We start from the raw sequence: 22,729 nt of genomic DNA, 5'->3' as shown, positions 1-22,729 counted from the left end.
AGAAGCAAGTCACTAGGTCTAGGACACATCAAAAGGAAGAGGATTACAAACCTTGACTGCCTGGATTAGTGCATTTCTCATTTGCTTTAAACAGGACTCTGTCCTAAGCCTCTGATTATAGCCTTTGCATGCTGGCTCAAATTAAGATGCTCAAAGCATCTTAATTTCCATAGATATTTATCATTGCCTTTTAAATTTTGTTTATTTTATCTTAGCTCTGAAATACTTCTTTTCCAATGGTCTAGATTCAATCAGATTAGATCCCCTTTTAAAATGGCTTGCAGGATGCTGGATTGGGCCGGTTACCTCCTGTTAACTGTGGTGGGACTCACTTCATCCTGGCTTTTTGATACTTTTTACATCTGGAGACCTTCCTATTTCCCTAAGATCTTCCACCTAGATATTTGTCTTAAAGGCTTATCCTGTTTTACAGCCTAGCTCTGATTTTCCCCCCTTCTCAACATGAGTATGGAGTGTGTCCTCAAAGCCTGCCTTGCCCTGAAGCATCCGATTCTAGAGACCCTTCACCAATGCCTGTGATTTGTGGGCCAGAAGAAAAGTACCCTTCCTGCAAATGTCTTCTGCTGAGATGCCCCACACAGAGACTGTCTCTATTCTTCCTTCCTCCATGGATGTGCTTATTCAGGAGAGCCCCAGTTCTTCCACAGTCCTAAAGTGAAATTACCCACTTCTGTAGAGAAGAGTGCAGTGAAAAAGGAAGTTAACGTCAAGAAACAGAAGACCAGAACCATGTTCTGTCCTACTCAGCTGTGTGTACTCGATGACAGATTCCAGAGACAGAAATACCTCAGTCTCCAGCAGATGCAAGAACTTTCCAATATCCTGAATCTTAGCTACAAACAGGTTAAGACCTTGTTCCAGACCAGAGAATAAAATGTAACAGGTGGCAGAAAAACAACTGGCCAAGAATAGCAGCAGTGTGGGTCAAGGCTCAGCACCTGCAGAATACCTGGCTCTCTACTCTTCCTGTCATCAGGGATGCTTGGTGAATACATCTGGAAACTTTTGTATCTAGAGCAACCAACCCTGGAACAACCCAAACTGGAGCAACCAGTATTGGAACAACCAAACCTGGGACAGCCGGTTATGGAACAGCCATTCCTGGAACAGTCAGACCTGGTGCACCCAAGCCTGGAACAATTAGGCCTGCAACAATCTGTTTCATACCTGTGGAGAAGAAACTCTGCAGCCCTGCATGCAGTTCCAGCAAAATTATGCCAGTGATTTGGAGTCCACCTTGCAAACTGCTGAGGAAAGCCATAATGTAATAAAGCAAGCCACTATGTATTTTAGTAATGCACAGCCATGGATTTATTTTTAAATTACTACATGAACATGCAGCCTGAAGATGTGTGCAGATGGGTATATTATTCAATTTCAGTCTGGGCACTGGCTGAATTCCAGCCTTCCTTCCTTCCTCATAAGATTTTTCGTCCCTCTGTCTTGATATCCTGGTTCTCATTGTGCCTACTGTGTCAATTCGGGGAGTGAGGTATGACTGTAGTCTAATCAAAGAGGTTTCAATAACCTTGGCTGCTACGGACAACATGATAAAAAATGGCTGGCTGTAGATAGGCAAATATAATACTAGTTTGGATGTGTTTAGGATCTAGAATCTAACCTCAAGAGTACAATGCACAAAGATGTGTGATACGAAGGATTGTTCCTATTTTCTGGGATTGGGAGGCTTTACTAAAAAACTCAGTTGTTCAGGTAAAGGGTTAAACTATAATGTGCTTCATTGATTTCCTCCACACCTTTTGTCACTGTTGTACTACAATCCTTAATTTGTTCCTTACTCTAATATTTGTAGAAAGATGTTTTGTATTTTGTTGCATCATGATAATACCAGTCCCAGTTTGGCTGGTTTAATAAAATATCCATTTTACCTTAAAAATAATTACACATCAGACAAGAGGCTAATATTTGAGGAACTCAAACAATTCAACAGCAAAAACAAAAACAAAAATTAATACTCCAATAAAAACATGGACAAAGAACCTGAATAGATATTTCTCAAAAGAAGACATACAAATGGCCAACAGGCATAAGAAAAAAATGCTCAAAATCACTATTCGTCAGGGAAATGCAAATTAAAATCGCAATGAGATATCATCTCACTCCAATGAGAGTGGGTATTATGAAAAAGACAGAAAATAACAAATGGCAAGGATGTGGAGAAAAGCAAACCCTACTGCATCATTGGTGGGAATGTAAATTGGTACAGCCATTGTGGAAAACAGTATGGAGGTTCCTCAGAAAACTAAAAATAGATCTACCTTATGACTCAGTAATCCCACTAATGTGTATATTCCCAAATGAAGTAAAATCAATATATCAAAGACACACCTGCACTCCCATGTTCATTGCAACATTATTCACAATAGCCAAGAGATGGAGTCGATGTAAATGCCCATCAACGGATGAATGGATAAAAGTATTGTGATATATATATATACATGATGGAATTCTATTGGCTATGAAAAAATGAAATTCTGTCATTTGCAGCAGCATGGATGGAACTGGAAACCATGTTAAGTGAAGTAAGCCAGGAACAGAAAGACAAATACAGCATGATCTTATTCATATGTGGAATCCAAAAAAAAAAAAGAGAAAAAGGGGTTCTCATAGAAGTAGAGAGTAGAGGGCCGGCCCGGTGGCGCACTGCTACAGTGCGCCGCTTGGGAGCGCGGTGGCACTCCCACCGAGGGTTCGGATCCCACATACAGACTGGTTCCCGCTCACTGGCTGAGTGAGGTGTGGGAGCAACACTGAGGGTTGCGATCCCGTTGCCGGTCCCGGTCCGGTACGGGCGCAACACTGAGGGTTGCGATCCATTGCCGGACACGAAAAAAGACAAAAAGGAGGAAAAAAAAAAAAGAAGTAGAGAGTAGAATAATGGTTACCAGAGTCTGGAGGGGGTATTGGGGGGAGGGGAAGTGGTAGATTAACAGGTACAAAACAATGATATGTACCTTAAGTGAATCATTGTGCAGCATATGCATGTATTGAAACAGCACACTATACCCCGCAAATACATACAAGTAAATGTTAAAACTTATAAAAAAGTCTGGCAGAAAGTCATGATACACATTTATATGTTAACAAAAATAACCATCTTCCTAAAGAAGGCTCTACTGTCTTTCAAAAAATATGTAAACTATTTAAGACTCCCTATTTATATTTGTTCAAGGCATAAATTACCTGCCTCTTGTTTGGTTCTTGCTCCTCATTCCCCACTTACTTTTAGGGGAAGGAGACATTTTGTCACGAAAAGTCTTGTATCACTCAGGATCACTTTGGGTATAACTTTTTCAGGATATATGATTTTTTCTGGGAGAAGCCTATGAATTCAAAATTATGTTATTATTTATGTGGTAATGCATAGCTAAAAGTGAGCATCATAATCCTAGCAAGGGCATTGCTACCATAAAAATAAATATATTCCATTTCTATTACATGATCTGTACCAATAGCATTATCTTTAAATAGAAGAGAATTAGCAATCCTAACATTTCAGCATTGTATGAGTTAGAACGGCAGTACTACTTATGTAATCTTCTACTTATTACATTTGTGACCACTTCAGATTTTAATGAGTTGAGTATATTTTATGTCCTATAAAATATATTATTTTTCTTTTTCATATGATATAATTTTTTCCCCAATTCTTGAAAGTTTTGTTTAATGAGACAGAATTTGGAGTGTCCTCTTTCATCTGTTCAGGCAGTAATCTACTTGTTGCTAAAACTAATTGAACATAATTGTCCGCATTATCTTCACGGTGCTATAGGAGCACATGGCAGTTATGGTGAGAGCCATGTGAGATAAGGGCATGAACGTTTTATGCTGAGGAGTTTAAGAGTTCAGAGATAAACTCTAAAGGTAAGAAAAATGAAATATAATTGTTTGCATATAGGTAATGCAGAATTGCAAAAACCAATCTCACTTAAATCCTGGAACAAGATGTACATTTCATTATCCTTCATCAAAAGTTTTATTCATTGAACAAAATGTATTGAGTACCTGTATCAGTATTGAGCTCAGCCCTGTCACTTCCTTCAGAATTCACAGTACAATAGAGAAAACAGAAGAAAATGCTAGCAACATTGCCATCTCCTTCTTACACCCACTTCTATTCTCTCTATCCTCTAAGGCTCAGCTTACAGCACACATTCTTCAGAAAGTCTTTCAGATCATTTCTGCTCGCAGAATTATTTCTTTCTTTAATAACTATTATATAGAGCTAGTATAGTATAGAGCAGTGGTTCTCAAACTTGGGCAGGTATCAGACCCTGGTGAGGAGGGATTGTTGAAACACAAATTCCTAGGTTCCACCCTCAAAGTTTCTGATTCAGTGGGTCTGGGTGGGACCCAAGAATCTGCATTTCTAACAAGCTCCCAGGTGATGCTCATGCTACCAGTCTGGAGACCACACTTTGAAAACCACTGCTATAGAAGTACAGAAGGCCGGTCTTGGAGCCAGATAGATCTGGATTTGTATTTCAGTTCATCTACTTACAAGTTGTAGTATAGTAGTTATTTTACCCTCTAAAACTTTTTCCTCACTTGTAAAAAGGGAGCAATAATAATAACTACTTCATAAATTAGTTTATTAGTATTAAACAAAACATGTAAATGTTATAAAATACTGAATATCTTTAGTATTATTTTGTGATTTATGGTAAATACTAAAAAATGCCAGTTCTTGTTAGAACCTTAAAGGTTAGGAAGTAGTGATTTGTTGACATTCACAGGCCAAACCCAAAGAGAATAGCCAGTGCTTCTAAGACTGGCACATGAGGAAGCTACATGGAGAAAAGAAGCAATTGTTCATCATATGGTGGCTGTAGTGACCCACTTCTGTGTGCATGCGACTTCATCCTTAACAAGAGAAACAAATGGTGTTGATATTAGCATCTGATATAGAGCATCCGTCTTGGATAGTGCTTCACTCCAAGCTTCTCAAAGAATTAGTGGTTCCTAATGTTCAGCTTACCGTGTCTGCCTTTAGCATAGACAATATCTGGTCCCATCTGCTGTGGTCAAAATGGTAGGGTTGGTCGCACTTGATGGACATGGCATAAGTCAGAGCAACTTTGTGCAGAGTAGGGAGCTGCTTGCCTCACAAGAGTAACAATGGGAATGGCAAATTGGACCTTTGCATGGACTATCCTATGAGGTATTTTCACCCATAATTCTTGGCTTGGGCATGACTGGATGGCTCTGCTTCAGTGTCTGTCCCTGGGTTGGAGGGGCAGCAGCTATTGGGAAGCTCTTTCCTGGGCTATGGCAAAGATACAAGAGAACAAGTAGAAACATGCAAGGTGTACTGAGGCCTCAGCTTGGAACTAGCATGCTGTCACTTCTGCCCCGTTCTTTTGACCAAAGCAGGTTACATGAAATGGGAAAATATAGATTGCCTTTTTGATGCCATTAATGCAATCAATTTACCAAAAATTTTATGAAAAAAAATGAAGGATTTACATAAAGATAACTCTAGAATTTTCAGTATAAAATCAAGGTTTGAACAAACTGAAAGGCATACCATATTCTTGGATAAAAAGCTAATTATCCTAAATCAATTTAGGCATTTCATGCAATTCCAAAGAATAACAACTTGGATTTGTCTTTATTTTTATTTGTTGTGGTAAAACATATGTAACATAAGAATTGCTATTTTAAGCATTTTTTAAAATATACAACTGCATGGAATTAATTATATTCGCAATGCTGTGCAACCACTACCTCTATCTATTTTCAAAACTTTCATCATCCTAAGCTTAAACTCTGTACCCATTAAGCAATAACCTCTCATTATTCCCTCCACATCGTCCCCCCCCCCCATTTCTGGTAACCTCTAATATACTGTCTCTGAATTTTTTTTCTTTTTCTTTTTTCTTAGTTGACCCATGATAATTGTATATATTTATAGGATACAATATGATATTTGGGTACATGAATTTGTTTTGGGGAAATAGATAGAACGACCTTAAAGTTCAGCAGGAAGAAAAAAAAACACTTGCAAATAGCTGAGAAATGTATCTAAACGAAAAATGAGGAGGACTTCCCACATGTCAGAACATAGTATGAAGCCACTGTAACTAAAGTAATATGAAACTGGCATACTGGCATAGGAGTAGACAAATAACTTGGAAACATGGAAATTTAACATATGACAAGATTATTTCAATTCAGGGAGAAAAGGTTTATTTACTAATTGGTGTTGGCACAACACTGTCATTTATAGGAAAATAAAATTGGATTCTTATGTCTCATACATACAAAAGTGTTCCAGTTAAAAGACTTAAATATATGGGAAGCGCGGCGGCACTCCCACCCGAGGGTTCGGATCCCACATGCAGACCGGTTCCCGCTCACTGGCTGAGCGAGGCACGGGAGCAGCTCCGAGGGTTGCGATCCCGTTGCCGGTCCCCGGTCCGGTACGGGGGCAACACTGAGGGTTGCGATCCGTTGCCGGACACGGAAAAAGACAAAAGACAAAATATATATATATATATATATATAAACATTTAAATGATACAAAGTTTTGGGCCGGCCCGGTGGCGCACTGGATAGTGCGCCGCTTGGGAAGCGCGGCGGCGCTCCCGTCCGAGGGTTCGGATCCCACATACAGACCGGCTCCCGCTCACTGGCTGAGCGAGGCGCGGGAGCAACACCGAGGCTTGCGATCCCGTTGCTGGTCCCCGGTCCGGTACGGGGGCAACACTGAGGGTTGCAATCCGTTGCCGGACACGGAAAAAAGACAAAAGACAAAAAAAAAAAAAAAGAAAGTAAATGATACAAAGTTTAGGAAGAAAAACTAGAAGACAACCCCTACAATTTAGGGGAAAGACTAATTTAAAAAATATATAATCCTAGAAGCTATTTTTATAAATTGATATATCTGAGAATATAAATAGTAAAAATTTTGTATGACAAAAGTAACTATGAGCAATGCCTACAGACATTATTAGATTTGGAGCAAATATTTGCAAAGCAGATGATGGACCTAGAAAGGGTTTATGACTATAATATACACCAACCCCCCCAAAACAGCTCAATAGAAAAACAAACACAAGATATAAATATGCAGTTCACAAAATAGCAAGTCCAATAAAGAGCTAATAAATATCCAATAAAGAGCTAATATTTAATATATTAAAAGATGCTCCAATGCACTAGTAGTCATAAAACTGAAACTAAATTAACATTGTCACATTGCTTTATACCTCCCAGACTAGAAAATTAAAAAAAAAAAAAAAAAAGGTATAACAGCTCTTGCAAGCAGGGATACAGGAACTTGTGTCAGGCTGGCAGAAGTGAATTTTTGTAGTCCACCTCTTTGGTACCCAATATCACATTTTTCTTCCTATTTATACAGTCTTCTTATTCCCTTCTCAAAGTCCAAGATCTCCATTCATTCCTCTCCATCAGGTTTCCTTGTGTTTCTCTCCAGTGTCAAATGATATATAAACTTAAATACAAGTTACTGGCTCCCAACAGAATCATATGCAATGATTAAGCAGCAGGAAAAATTGCAAAATAAGCTTTCATTCAGAAAGAGACAGAGTAAAAAACACCCGGCTGTCACTGGTTCACAGTGAATATCAACCCCTGACGGGCAGGAGTGGCAATGATAGTTAAGGAGGTTGCTGCCAATCTAGCAGACTGTTTCTGTTTTCTGGGAAATCTTTCTTTTTGACTCTGTTCCACAGCCTCTGGTACTTCCCAAGTGGGTATACGGGATGCTCTTTGTCCATTATATTTCATAACCATGGGCAAGTTCAGCTGTTCAGTTTTAACAGCTCACTTCTAGTTGGTGTGTGTTTGGGGGCCTGGGGATGGTTTTAGGGACTGATTCATGGAACCATCAATGCAGTGTGGGAGTGAAAATACAAGGGTGTGAACCCAGAAGGGCAAGGAATTTATCTGCTGGATCCTTTCTGTGTCTCCTCTTTCAAAAGATATAACTTCTCCAAACTTGTGAGTTGTGTTTACCTGCCCCCTGCACTGGGGGACCCAGATCCCAATAGCTCTTCTTCTGACCTGGGATGGGGGAAAGAGCCAGAGCTTCTGTAGGTCCTGTCAGTCTGGCTAGGACACAGGAACTGTGGTGGCTTCATCGTGTTGGGCACAGCAGCTGCCATGCCAGAACCTTGCCCTTACTTTTGGGGAGGCTGAGTCAACCAGTGGTACTGGGAGATGCTGCCAACAGTATGGATAGGTTTGGATGTAAATGCATCAGTGTCCCATGCTGGTGAGGGGCATGGAGGCTGGAGCAGATCCAGTACCATCAACTGTCACTCATTGAGAAGGCTGTGGGTCTAATACAACTCCCAGCCATCTCATGCAAATTTTTTTTTTTTTTTTTTTTTTTGAGACCGGCCGCACCGTGCTCAGCCAGTGAGTGCTGTGAGCGCACCGGTCATCCCTATATAGGATCCGAACCCGCGGTGGGAGTGCTGCAGTGCTCCCAGCGCCGCACTCTCCCGAGTGCGCCACGGGCTCGGCCCTCATGCAAATTTTAAAGTGGCTGTAAAAGCTGTTGTCATTGTAGAGCACATAATATTTAATATTTGCACTTATGATTTAAAAAAAAAAATTGTGCAGGCTTTCACATTTCATTTCTGTTCATTTTCATTTTGTTAAGTTCATTTAAGAGTTGCTGAGATGGATAACAGGAAGGAAGCCAGCTAGTCTGTAGTTCAGGTGGAAGAGGGGTGAAGAACAAACCTTTTTATTAGCGTTTGTATGAGGGTGTTTTAAAAAGTTCATGGAAAGATTAATATTATATTTTAATTCTATTTTCCCATGAACTTTTTACTTCCCCCATGAACTTTCTGAAGTACGCTCGTATATGCCAGGAATTTCATGAAATTAGATAAATATATTAACTTGGTAATTCTCAACCTTGGGCATGTATTAGAATCACCTGGGAACTTTGTAAAGATGCAGATGTTCAGGTCTTGCTCTATTTCCGGAGCCTCTCTGTGTTCTTTACTAACTTTCTGGGTGATTTCAACTTACACCCCAGTTTGAGAACAAGCACATTCATTCATTACTTCTGTGGTAGATATTTCTCCCTTCACAGAAAAATAGGGAGGGGCTTAAAAAAGTAATTCCTGCCTCAATTGATGGGGAAGTTAGTGTTAACGGGCACGCAGGTCTGGCTGACTGCCCCCTTTCGAAAATAAACCACTCAAAAGTCAAATGTTGGTGAAAATGGATGTCAGCTTTTATTCAGGAATATCAGTGACCTGAGGAGAGATGTTAGGCTAACCCATCTCTCATATAAACCTGAAGAATGGGACCGGCCCGGTGGCGCACTGCTACAGTGCGCCGCTTGGGAAGTGCGGCGGCGCTCCTGCCGAGGGTTCGGATCCCACATACAGACCGGTTCCCGCTCACTGGCTGAGCGAGGTGCAGGGAGCAACACCGAGGGTTGCGATCCCATTGCCGGTCCCGGGCCGGTACAGGCGCGACACTGAGGGTTGCCGGTCATGATAAAAGACAAAAAAAAAAAAAAAAAAAGGAAACCTGAAGAATGGCCAGACTAAAGCCATCTCAAAGACTCAGATATACTAAGGGGTTTTTAGAGATGGGGCTGAGGGAATAGAACTTGGGAAATGAACAGCAGGAGGGAGGGGAATGTGAGCTCCATGCAAGAAGCGAGGTGGAAGGTCTAGCCAAGCGTCCATCTGGTTTCTGTTCCTGTCCTTATCTCAGGGTCCTGCTGGATAGTACATGCCTCATTGAGAGTCTGCAGCTGCAGGCTGGCTGGAAAACAACTTTACACTTATGTAAATAATGTCATCTTGCCCCATAATCAAGGTTCAAAATATCAAATAACCATTGGAAAAGAGGGAACTCAGAGAAATGCATGCCAAGAAAAAAACTGTATCATTTTAAAATTTGCCTGCAGTCCATGCGGTTTTAGGTCCCAACATGGCTGTTTCTAATGTATCCTGGGGACGGCATAGGGGTGTTTATGCATTTTAAAAAACATAGGCATCCCTCAGATATATTGTGGATTTGGTTCTAGACAACCATAGTAATGCAAATATCACAATAAGCAAATCACACAAATTTTTTGGTTTCTCGGTGCATAATAAAGTTATGTTTACACTACACTGTATTCTATTAAGTGTGCAATAGCATTGTGTTTTAAAAAATGTATATACCTTAGTTAAAAAATACTTTATTGCTAAAAACGGCTAGTGATCACCTGAGCCTTCAGTGAGTCTTTTTGCTGGTGGAGGGTCTTGCCTCGATGTTGATGGCTGATGACTGATCAGGGTGGTGGCTGCTAGAGGTGGCGTGGCTGTGGCAATTTCCTAAAATAAGACAACACTGAAGTTTGCCACATCAATTGACTCTTCACTCAAGATTTCTCTGTAGCATGGGATGCTGTTTGATAGCATTTTACCCACAGTAGAACTTCTTTCAACATTGGAGTCAGTCCTCTCAAACCCTGCCACTGCTTTATCTATTAAGTTTATATAATGTTATAAATCCTTTGTTGTCACTTCAACAATGTTCACAGCATCTTTACCAGGAGTTGCTTCCATCTCAAGAGACCACTGTCATTGCTCAGTCATAAGAAGCAACTCCTCATCCCTTAAAGTCTTACCATGAGATTGCAGCAATTCAGTCACATCTTCAGGCTCTACTTCTAATTCTAGTTCTCTTGCCATTTCCACACATCTGCAGTTACTTCCTCCACTGAAGTCTTGAACTCCTCAAAGTCATCCATGAGGGTTGGAATCAATTTCTTCCAAACTCCTGTTAATGTTGACATTTTGACCTTCCATGAATCACAAATGTTCTTAATGGCACCTAGAATGGTGAATCCTTTGCAGAAGGTTTTCGATTTACTTTGCTCAGATCCATCGGGGGAATCACTATCTACAGCAGTTATAGCTTATGAAATGTATTTCTTAAATAATAAGACTTAGTCAAAATGACTCCTTGATTCATTGGCTGCACAATGTTTTCTATTTTATTTTTTGTCAACTGGATGGTATGGAGGTCTAAACTCTTGACCTTGGTATTACAACACCACACTCTAACCAACTGAGCTACCGGCCAGCCCAAGGGCTGCACAATGTATGTTGTGTAAGCAGGCATGAAAGCAACATTAATCTTTACATCTCCATCAGAGTTCTTGGGTGATCAGGTGCATTGTCAATGAGCAGTAATATTTTGAAAGCAATGTTTTTTTTTTTTTTTTTCCTGAGCAGGAGATCTCGATGGTGGGCTTAAAGTAGTCAGTACACAATAGGAATATTGTGAGAATTACCCAAATGTGACAGACACAAAGTGAGAACCTGCTGTTGGAAAAATGGTGCCAACAGACTAGCTCCGTGCAAGGTTGCCACAAATCTTCAATTTGTAAAAAGCACAACATCTGCGAGGAGCAATAAAACAACATATGCCTACATGTAAGTCTTTCTTGGTTACTTCCCCCCACCTTCCCACCCCCAGCTTCATTAGTTTCCCACTGCATGCAGAATAAAACATGAACTCCTACACATGATCTAAAAAGCTCTTCATGATCTGAACCTGCCTGCTTCTTCAACTTCTATCATCTCCCCCAGCCACATCACACCTCACTGTCTCTGTACTCTCTGTCTTGCATTGGATGGTTTCTCTACCTAAAAGACTCCTCCAACTGAGTCTCGCTTTCAGGTCTTAGCTCACCCTATCGTATGTGGTTTGTCTATCAGTCTGTTTTATTTTCTCCATAGTATTGATCACTATGTGAAAAGATCTTATTTATCTGTTTACTTGTTTATGGTCTTTCTCCTCCACTCACATGTAAACTCCACAAGAATAAGAACTTTGTCTTGTTCCCCTCTGTTTCCACACATCTTGAAGAGAACAGTGCCTGGCACATAATAGGATATAATACATATCTGTTGAATGAATGAATATACCTTTATGAGGACATATGCACACATACACACACATTTTAAGAAATTTACACCAGTGGGTTCACACTATCCTTTTTAAAAAAATTAATTATGTATCATGAAGCTTTACCTAGAAAAACACATAGATCTACCTATTTTTTTTTTTAGATGGCTTTCTTTGTTAATCTGAATAGTTTGGTTGATTCCGGGTGTTTGCCATTTAAAAAATGCAGCAATAAATATCCTCATACTAGTATCTTGGAATATGTTTCTCTCACTTTTAAAATTTTAATATTTCAGATACATTTTTAAAAATTTGTAATATTATTTTTTAAAATTCATACATATCGATTATACATATTTGTGCGGTTCAGAGTTGACTATCAATACATGTATAAAATGTGTAGTGTTCAAATCAGGGTAATTAGCATATTCATCATTACAAAACTTAATCATTTCTTTGTGATGAGGACATTCAATCTCCTCTCTTCCAGCCATTTGATATCATGCAATAAATTATTGTTAATTATAGATGCCTAGCTCTACTGTACATCAATAGAACTTAATTTTCCTGTCTAGCTATTTTGTTTCCATTAACCAAACTCTCACAATCCCCTCCCCTTCCCCTTTTCTGCCTCTAGTAAACATGGTTCCAGATGCATACATATTTGAACATTTTATCAGAATGACAATGTCATGTGATTGTTATTGCTGGTGAGAGGGAGATACAACCATTAATTAAAATTCATACCTGAGATTATATTAAACTAAAACGCTTCTTCTTCACAGAAAAGGAAACAATCAACATAATGAAAAGACAACCTATTGAACGGGAGAAAATATTTGCAAACTACACATCTGCCAAGGATTTAATATCCCGAACATATAAGGAACTCAAATAACTTAATGGTTAAAAAAATAATAATAATCCAATTAAACAGACAAAGGAGCTGAATAGACATTTCTCAAAGGAAGACATACAAAGTGGCCAACAACAGATACATGAAAAAAATGCTTAATATCACTAAGCATCAGAGAAATGCAAATCAAAACCACTTTGAGATATCATCTCACCCCTGTTAGACTGGCTATTATCAAAAAGACAGAGAATAAGAAATGCTGGCAAGGATGCAGAGAAAGGGGAACAGTTCTGTACTGTTGGAGGGACTGTAAATTAGTGCAGCTGTTATGAAAACAGTATGGAGGTTTCTCAAACAACTACAGGTGGAATTGCCATAAGACCCAGCAATCCCACTTCTAGGTATATACCCAAAGAAATGGAAATCATCATGTTGAAGGGACAACTGCACTCCCATGTTCCTCACAGCTCTATTATTTACAATAGCCAAATTATGGAAACAACCTAAATGTTCATCAACAGATGACTGGATAAGATACACGTGATATATATACACAGTAGAATAGTACTCAGGCATAAAAAAGAATGAAATTCTGCCATTTGCAGCAACACGGATGAGCTTGGAGAAAATTATGTTAAGTGAAATAAGCCTGCCACAGAAAGAGGAATACCACATGTCCTCATACATAAGTGGGAGGAAGGAATGAAGGAAAAAGAGAGAGAAAAAGGAGAAAGAAAGAACAATCACAATAATAGGTTGAACTTACAGAAGGAGAGATCAGAACTATGGTTACTAGAGTTAGGAAAGGGGGAAAGGGGAGGGGAGTCAGCAAGAAATTGGTTAATGGACACAATGAATGATTTCATATTGTAATGATGAATATGCTAATTATCCTGATTTAGTCATCACATATTATACACAAGGATTGACAGTCAACTCTGTACTCCACAAGTATGTATAATCAATTATGTTCCAATAAAAAAATTAATACCTGAGGATTTTCAAAGATCAGTAGAATGATTATTAGGGAGAAAATCTTGCTCCTCTTACTTTAGCTCTAGACTCACTATAAAGTGTTATTATTACATGTGAAATGCCAATTTTTAAATGAATTTCCTGGAAAAGAAAAAAGTATTTTCCTTATTACTCTACATTTTGAAATAAAATCAAGAATTATTTAACTTCTCAAATGTAAAATTCAGCAGGACCCATGCCTGCTGACCCATGAGGAATTTCAAGGTCTGGCTAATGCGTTATTGATTGTACTTTTTCTAATTAGTTCTAAGAAGTGGGCAGCCCTTGGGGTGGGGTGGAGGGTGTAGAGCCTGAGGCAAATCATATTGTGTGTCCCCTTCTCTGCTCCATTGGTCTTGTTAATCTACTGCTATGAGGTCATGAGGAACACAGACAGCCTTGGTGGAGAAGAGTTTCTAAAAGGGCTATGGCCTGAGGACAGTGCAAGGAAGTGAGGCCAAGGCAGTTCTTGCAGCTGAGCTTTGTGGATGAATGAGAATGTACTTTTATAAACTGAATGTTTGTATATAAGACTCAGGTCTGATCAGCCAGTAGAATCAATTCCTGCCTCACCCCATGGCTGCCTCTTTGAATTCTAGTTCATCTTCCAGCAAGAGGAGAGGAAAAGGGGAAGGTCAGTTAGTCCAGGGCAATTTACCACATCTACATATCCTAAATCATGGTTTCTCAAAGGGTTACTTTCCTCTGGACCCACTCTGATTTATCAGTGTTTATTTTAAAAGCATTCATGTAAACCTAAGCAGGGCCTCTTACCTGCTGCTCCAAATCCCAATCTATATTTTGGCATGTTACCACTCTCAGGGCAGCCAGCCACGAGTTACACCAGTAAGAACAATGACCAGCTCCCTAAGACATGGCAGGACATACCTTTTCTTGGTGGCAGTTCCAGGTAGATTTACATACCCAGCCCCAAGAAGAAAGCTCCAAGAAGAAAGAAAGCCAACAGAGAATCTGTGTGCAGCTTATGCATTTTAAATACACAGTGAATTCTTGCATTTTTAAGTATGGCCAAAAGAGTATTTTGAGCCTTATCAATCTGGTTAGCAATTCCTCTTCCCCTGGGGAGAAGAAATGGATTGGCATAAGGTGGGTAGGGTAGCAGATGTGTTTTTTTCCTCTATATATCTGGATTAAGTTTTCAAAGAGAGATTTTTCAAGTAGAAATGCTAAAACTCAGTTTAAGCAACAAAAGTTGAATCCACCTTGGTCTGTGTTCCTTCCCGTTTGTCTTTTGATACTGCTTTTATGTAATTCTGGTATTTGTTTGTATGTGTGTGTATGTTGTTTTGTTTTTTTTTTAACTTTTATTTTTTAACTAGGGATTGGGAAGGCAACACATAAATCTAAGTAACATCGCTGGTGATATGGTGTCAGGAGTATTCTGATCTATCTGGAGCCTTTTCCTAGTGCTAACGGCTAAGATTCCACGAGATGCCAGAACACCTCAGGAAGAAGATGAGATCACTGGCTGAGACCCTTACTCCCCAACCAGGACAATATCTCAGAACTGCAGATGAAAACCACATTGTTAGATTTTCCCCCTCATCTTTTCAAATCCCAGTGCTTGCTATGGAAGAATTGAACGGTACTGTGTGTAGTATTGAATTTTAAGGAAAGAATGAAATGTGGGCAGGTTCTTCACTTATATATGAACATTTGTGAGAATGTTTGCCTTTGAGCAGGGCTTTAGGCATTGCATTAGCTGTTCCCATGATGCCAGTAGACTGAACTGTACAACAATTCCAAAGATTCTACCTGCCAGACTCTTATCTATTTTTAGACTATATTCCAGAAGAATCTGAAAGGACCTAATACTAAGGGATGGAGGGCTGGTTCTGCTAGTGGTAACTGTAGGCATTTGTTAATTTTCTATTTGGGGAAATTGCCATTATTTCACAATAATGTTATATTTTTAAAAAATGGTGCTTACTCATTAAACAATAATGTAACATTCCCCCTTCAAAATAGGCAGAAAGAGTATTGAATTTTTTTTCTCTAAAGAAACTACTGTAAATATTAATGATTTGTAAGTCAATAATTATTTTGTTTACTGCTGATGGAGCAGGGTCTGAAGGTCCCAGAACCTTACTCTCATAATTATAGATATATTCTTCTAATAATAACTGAAAACTTGTTTGTATATATAATTTTGTAAGTTGAATCACAATTAAAGCTCTGCAGTAAATTATTTTATTTCATGTAAATTTCCATTTTATTGTATCGAGAGGTTTTTTTTTTTGTTGTTGTTTAAACCAAGTACACTTATATTTTCTTACTGAGTAGTTTCCACTTTGGAAATGGATAGTCAAATTTCTTTTATTCTGGAAGGAAGGAAGGAAAGAGGTGAAATTATAGGAAACGGGTAGATTGAGTTAGTATATAACAAGGAAAGCCTAGAGAATATAGTCCAAGGATAAATCTACTATTCTAAGAAAGGAACTATTTCTTGAGTCTGGTTGGAGATATCCCATCAGAAATAACATAACAAGCAGAGATGAGCACAGTACATAGTAAACAGCTTTCTTCTCTACAGGAATAAAATTTTACATCAAAGACAGAATTTCATGCTTAATTTCTGGTTCTGTGTTCTATTTCAAAGTTCCAAGCTGACTCTAAAATTATTTTTAGCTAAAAGGTTTAAAAGACAAATTGTGCATCTCTAGAAGGTTACTGTCAAAGAGTCCTACAAGAACTAGAAAATCACTGCAGACAGTAACAAAATGATCGAAATCTGTGACACAGTGTTCTCTGGCTTTGTCCAAAACTAGATGGAGAAATGGTGGTGGAATGGAAGGGAAGAGAAGGTATTGTAAAACTGTAAGGAGGAGATGGTGACAGGAAAGAAGTGCCTTAAGTGGAGACATTTCATTCTCCAATCCTGAAAATACCAGAAAAATGCTTTCTAGAGAATTTGGAACTTTAATTTGAAGGACATGACATTAAGATTTCAATGATGACAAAGCATAATACAATCCAGAATGGTAACTGAGTAAACAGCGGATACCTCTTTATACATAAGCCAAGTTTTCCTGAGGGCCACTAATTTCATGCTGTCACGAAAAGATGGCAACAGTCAAAGAAATAACAACGAGATAGGCCTGTTTATTCTTCCTTCTTAATTTTGTTGCTGTTTCTTCCGGCAAGTCCTCTCAAAAAATGAATACCACAGCATGGTTTGAGATCTCTCAGGCTTTACTTTTCTTTTTCTCATTCCTCTTTTTACATCTCTTACTCAGCCTTAGGACAACATTATTCAATGCTCTAGTTATTTACCCTTTGAACTCATTATCATGAATTATAGAGACACAAGTTCTGCTATCTGTTGCATGCACATCATTAAGTGGCTTCATTAAAGTATTGATTTTACCTGATAAGTGTGAAAAACATTTGTGAGTTTTGTTCATTTACATAACTGAACAACCATCTGTGCAAAGATCTTGATGAGGGAAGAGAAGAAAAGCCTATACATAGTAAATACCCTCTAAAAAACGCAGTTGAGAAACTCCACAGTAACTGTTGGCTCACAATGAATCCCCACAGTGCTCATATACAGTTTGGGTGAGATTATGGCCAGAGCGCCCATCTTGACTTTTAAGACCTTTAAGACGACTGTGTTCATATTGACATGGGAACATAAGCACAATTCCTATTAAGAGCATCTCTGTTAGAAAGTTACTGAACTCAGCAGGAGTGCTATTACAAAGGGCTCCGAATTTATATATTCTGGGTAATTGGTAGGAGGATGGGAGGTCAGCACATGTGATCTCTGTGGGAGGCAGAAAACAGTGGGCATGAGGTTTGTTAGAGGGTCCTCTTCTTTGTGGCGATCAGCCTACCCTCGTCTAACAGCCCTAGAACTGACTGTGGAGATGACATTCACAGGTCAAGCTCTGATGTCAGACAGATCTGGGTGTAAGTCCTGGGTCTGCCACTTACTAGTTACATGAAGTCTAAGCCTCAGTTTCTACATCTATATTGCTTCCTAGAGCTATTGTAAGTCTTAAATTAAATCATGTCTGTAAAAGATCAATTAAAGCTGGTTATTGTTAATTCAGTGATGTAGGGTGAGAGTGAAAATGCAAGTCACAGATGCTTCCATCTTTCCTAAAGACTGGGTATGAGTGACAGGGAGTAGAGATGAGTGTGTGACTAGGAGACAGCATGGGACACCGCCTAGGATTTCCCATAACTCCCAGGGCTCATGCTGCTTGCTGGCTTCTCCTGGACCTTTCTTTGCTTCCTTCCCTTCCAGAGCCTGAGGTGTAAGAGTCAGAAATAATGGACTGGTAAGTAGGTGATACTGAAGTGAGTACATATCCTAGCCCATAAAATATTTGTTTCTGGATAGGTATAGAATTAAATGTAATCAAAAGGAGGCCAATGGCTGTAGGTCAATTCTGCTCATTACTGTGTCCAGAGTAGAAATTCTAGGATTAACTGTGTTCCTACCTCTAAAGGATACTAGACTAAAGCAAATAGAACACTTAGTAAAGCTGCTGTTATGTGTTGAATGGTGTACACTGCCCCATCACATATTCATATGTTGAAGTCTCAACCCCCAGTACTTCAGAATGTGACTTTATTTGGAAATAGGGTGATTGCAGACATAACGAGTTAGTTAAGATGAGATCATACTGGAGTAGGGTGGGCCCCTAATCCGATATGACCAGTGTCCTCATAAAAAGAAAATTTGGGGCCGAGCCCGTGGCGCACTTGGGAGAGTGCGGCTCTGGGAGCGCAGTGGCGCTCCCGCTGCTGGTTCGGATCCTATATAGGGATGGCCGGTGCGCTCACTGGCTGAGTGTGGGGTGGGCAACACCAAGCCAAGGGTTGCGGTCCCCTTACCGGTCACAAAAAAGGACAAAAAAAAGAGAAAATTTGGGGACAGACACATACACATGGAGAATGACATGTGAACATGAAAGCTGAGATCAGGGTTGTGCGTATATAAGCCAAGGAATGCCAAAGATTTCCAGCAAACCACCAGAGCTAGGAGAGAGGCATGAAACAGCAATTTTCCAGCACAGCTCTCTAAGGGAACTAATTCTGCCAACACCCTGATCTCAGATTTTTCGTCTCCAGTACCATAAGACAATAAATTTCTGTTATTTATTTATTTATTTTGAATTTTAAATGTCTGGTATTTAAACTACCCAGTTTGTGGTACTTTGTTACAGCACCCCTAGCAAACTAATACATAAAGTAATGTGATATCCATTTCTCCTAAACTGATCTGGAGCTAGAGTGAAGCAAATGAGGTATCTACCTCAGGCACAAAATTTAAGAAGACCAAAAAATCCTCAGTAATCAAGATAAATAATCTAATGCAATATGTTAAAAAATCAAAATTACTACAAAAATTCATACCAAACAAAATGTCAAAATTTCAAATAAAGACAGGATTAACAGTGGCTTCATGCTAAGCATACTGAAGCATGGGACAAAAGTAATGAAAAACTAGCAATACCAATCCTGTCCTTATTTAAATTTTTGATATATTGTTTGTTATGGCTTTTTTGTATTAATTTTTATTTCCTATAATACTGCATGAAAAGACAAGAGTACTTCAAAAAGTTTGTGGAAAAATAAAATTAAAAGATAATATGAAGGGCCGGCCCGGTGGCCCTCCACAGTAGCTTTGATGCTACTGTACCCCTGAAAAGACCCCTGCCCCATAACATCCCCTTTGCTGGGGGCAAGAAACGTGGGGAATCTATGGGGAGTTATGCAAATCATGCATGCAGGAGAGGTAGGGATTTAGAAAGGGAATTAATCTGGCCAATGTAAGATGTGTCTGATAAACTTTTTTTTTTTTTAATATGATAATGATTTTGATGTCAGAGTTAGAGCCAGGGGGCCTGATAGTCTTAACACACCTAGTCCTCTTACTAGGTTCTTGACTCCACCACAGGTAAGAATTCAAGGGCAGAGTCATAGTAGAAAGTGAGAATAAGTTTAACATAACAGATAAGAAACACAGGTTCCAAGCTTTCAGTCAAGATGGCAGAATAGATGGTCCCCAGTGTCACTGTCTTTCACAAATGAACCAATTTACAACTATGAAAAAGCAACGACAGCCAAGCTGGGGCCATTAGAGCTTAGGGGAAGAAGAGGAGGGACCTATAGAGTACATGAAGGTAGGAGAAGCCATGATGAGAGAAAAAAAAAAAAACTGCTCTGACCATTTCAAATCCTGGCCACTTCCAGGATGGAGCTGCTGAGCGCATGGAGCAGGAGCTGGCAATAGCCACAGCTGTGCCCTTCAGATGAAGTTGCTTGCAGCAGGGGAGAAAAGAGAGCTTGGGTAGCCCCCAGGACAGCAAGACCACTAATACAGTTCTCGTGGACCCATGTAGGAGGGCAAAGCCACAACAACTGAAAAAAACGAGCCACTCAGAGACAGTGAGTCATCCATCGCAAGGGACCGGAGCATGAGCCATCCCATGGGAAGTGTTTGGAGTACAGGCTGTGGCCAGGGGAAACTGTGGCACAGCCAGGATAGCTGATCTGTTCCTCAATCAGTGTAGTACCACTCAGAGGAGACTGGTCAGGAATATAGAATTGCATGGAGTGCAGTTTGCTGAAAAGATTCAGGCCCAGACCAGAGTTTCTACACAACCCAGGTCCATCAGATTTCACTAGAACCAGAAGTTCCTATAAAGTCAACCATTAAAAACTGAGCTGCACAAAAAGCCTTCCCTAGGCAATCAGCAGCAAAGCAGCAATTTAGCTCAACCACAGAGCTCAAGTATTAGTCCCCACAGGAAATTCCCCCATTTTAGAAGTAAGCAAAGGATAACAAATTAGTTCCAGCACAGAGTTTAAGTGGTGGGAACAGCAAATAATCCAACACAGAACTAGAGGGAAAAAAAAAGTACCCGCAACCAGAGACAAAGTCTGATATTTAGTAAAGGTCTCATTTAACCAAAGAACACCTATAACACCTAGAAGGACTGGAAGTCCCCTGGGCTACCAAGCCAGAAAGGGGGGAGGGCCAGGGCCTCAACAATGCCCCTGGACACCAGCAACCAGTCCTGAGGGTGGGGGCTGAGGACCTTGGCCACACCCCCCAACACACGCAACCATTCCAGCAATGACCACCAAGCCACTATAGGAAAAGCCCTAGGCTCTTCTGAGCCGGGGTGGTGGTGGGGCTGATGGCCTCAACCATATCCCCCCAACACGCGCAACCAGCCCAGCAACAACCACAAGCTGCTGCAGGAAGTGCCCTGGGTTCTCCCAAGCTGGGGTTGTGGGGGGCGAGGGCTTTTGCCACACCCTCCTCGCATCTGCATCCAGCCTGGCAATGACCAAGCCACCGCTGCAAGCCCCCTTGTCTCCCCTGTGGGAATGAGGGGGGTGCCACAGGCCCCAATCCTGCCCCTCCTCTTTCCTCCTTCCATCCCATTTCCTTCCCCTTTCCTCTCTCCCCCTCCTTCCCAACTGCTCCACAACGACATCATAGAATTAAAAAAAAAAAAAAAAATACACGTTCCACAGAGAGAGTGCAGCATAGCTTCAGATGCTGAGCAGGGCCCACACCAAGTTTAACACAAAAGCAAGTCCAGTACAGACATCAAGTCTAACTTAATAGCAAGGAAAACATACTTACAGTTCAGTACAAAGTGCAGGCTGGCTCAAGAGAATGAGCAGCTGCTTGCTGAAAGTAAGTTAGATACAAAGTAAAGCATAAACACCTCACCTGCAAAGCTCGGGTTGCTTCCAGGAAAGTGAACAACTCGGCCTCCAGCTGGGATTCAGCTTTTATAGTTTCTCTGTCTAATGAATATTCAATTAAGGGGATGGTTCCCAGTTATGTAACACTTAGTCTTGCACATGCTCAGTCAGTCTCTTCCTGGAGCATGTTCATTGGTCAGACCTTATGACATGCACCAGGCATATTCAAGAACATTCTGTGCTCTCTTCCGAGCATGCCCAGCCACTAGAATTGCATAAGCCAGCCCCTTGTGGTCTCATTTTCCCCGTGTTGGTGCTAAAAATAGGTCTAACTGGCAACAGTAGCTTTCCTGCAGGGAGAGCTCAGAGGAGGGGGCTTGAGACCTCCAGTGGCTGGAAACCAAGAGGCATGTTGTGAAACCTGAACCTAGAGGAACTGAGCACCTCCTATATCAATTTGTTTTGTGCTCACTCTGTGCTGGGAAGGTGCCAAGCCCTTTACATATATTTTTATTTCATCCTCATGAACCCATGAGCCATGGAGTTGATACCTTCTTTATCATCATTTTACAGATGATGTTCAGCAACAGGAGGGGACTTGCCCCCATCCCACAGTTTGTAACCCCAGGATTTCTGATAACTTTTTGTGTGGATTAAGTGAATTGATATTTGTAACAGGACAGTGCCTGACATATAGTAGATACTACGTAATTGTTAGCAACTTTTATGATTCCTTGATTTTAGAATTTAGAAGATTCTCCCCCAATTCTTTTTCTTCTACGCACAAAGCTAGAGTTCTCACCTCTTCCTACCCCCACCCCCGAGATCCTGCAACCTGTGCTTACACCTTCTCTCGCAGAGCCAGCAGAACCCAGATGGAGAAAAGTTTCTGAGTGCAACAAAATTAGTAAGAAATAAGAAGAAAGGGGAAGCACCTTTTCAGAATATGGAAACAAAAGAAGGGGTGACACCAGAATGGTGAAGGGATGACAGAAGAGAGCACTGTAGGGGCCGGCCCGGTGGTGCACTGCTACAGTGCGCCGCTTGAGAGCATGGTGGCGCTCCCGCCGAGGGTTCGGATCCCACATACAGACCGGTTCCCGCTCACTGGCTGAGCGAGGTGTGGGCACAGCACCGAGGGTTGCGATCCCATTGCCAGTCCCGGTCCGGTACAGGCGCGACACTGAGGGTTGCGATCCGTTGCCGGACACGAAAAAAGAC

General features: G+C 40.5%; 1 pseudogene; it reads left to right on the top strand.

The window, feature by feature from the left end:
* The first annotated feature begins 482 nt into the window (after positions 1 to 482).
* On the top strand, positions 483 to 22,490 carry LOC103604843 (annotated as a pseudogene).
* The last annotated feature ends 239 nt before the right edge of the window (positions 22,491 to 22,729 follow it).

This window comes from Galeopterus variegatus, unplaced genomic scaffold, assembly GCF_000696425.1.
Source record: "Galeopterus variegatus unplaced genomic scaffold, G_variegatus-3.0.2 Scaffold136, whole genome shotgun sequence".
In the NCBI taxonomy this organism is placed as follows: Eukaryota; Metazoa; Chordata; class Mammalia; order Dermoptera; family Cynocephalidae; genus Galeopterus; species Galeopterus variegatus.
Note: the sequence above shows the minus strand (reverse complement) of the source record. Positions and strands in the feature narration are given on the sequence as shown.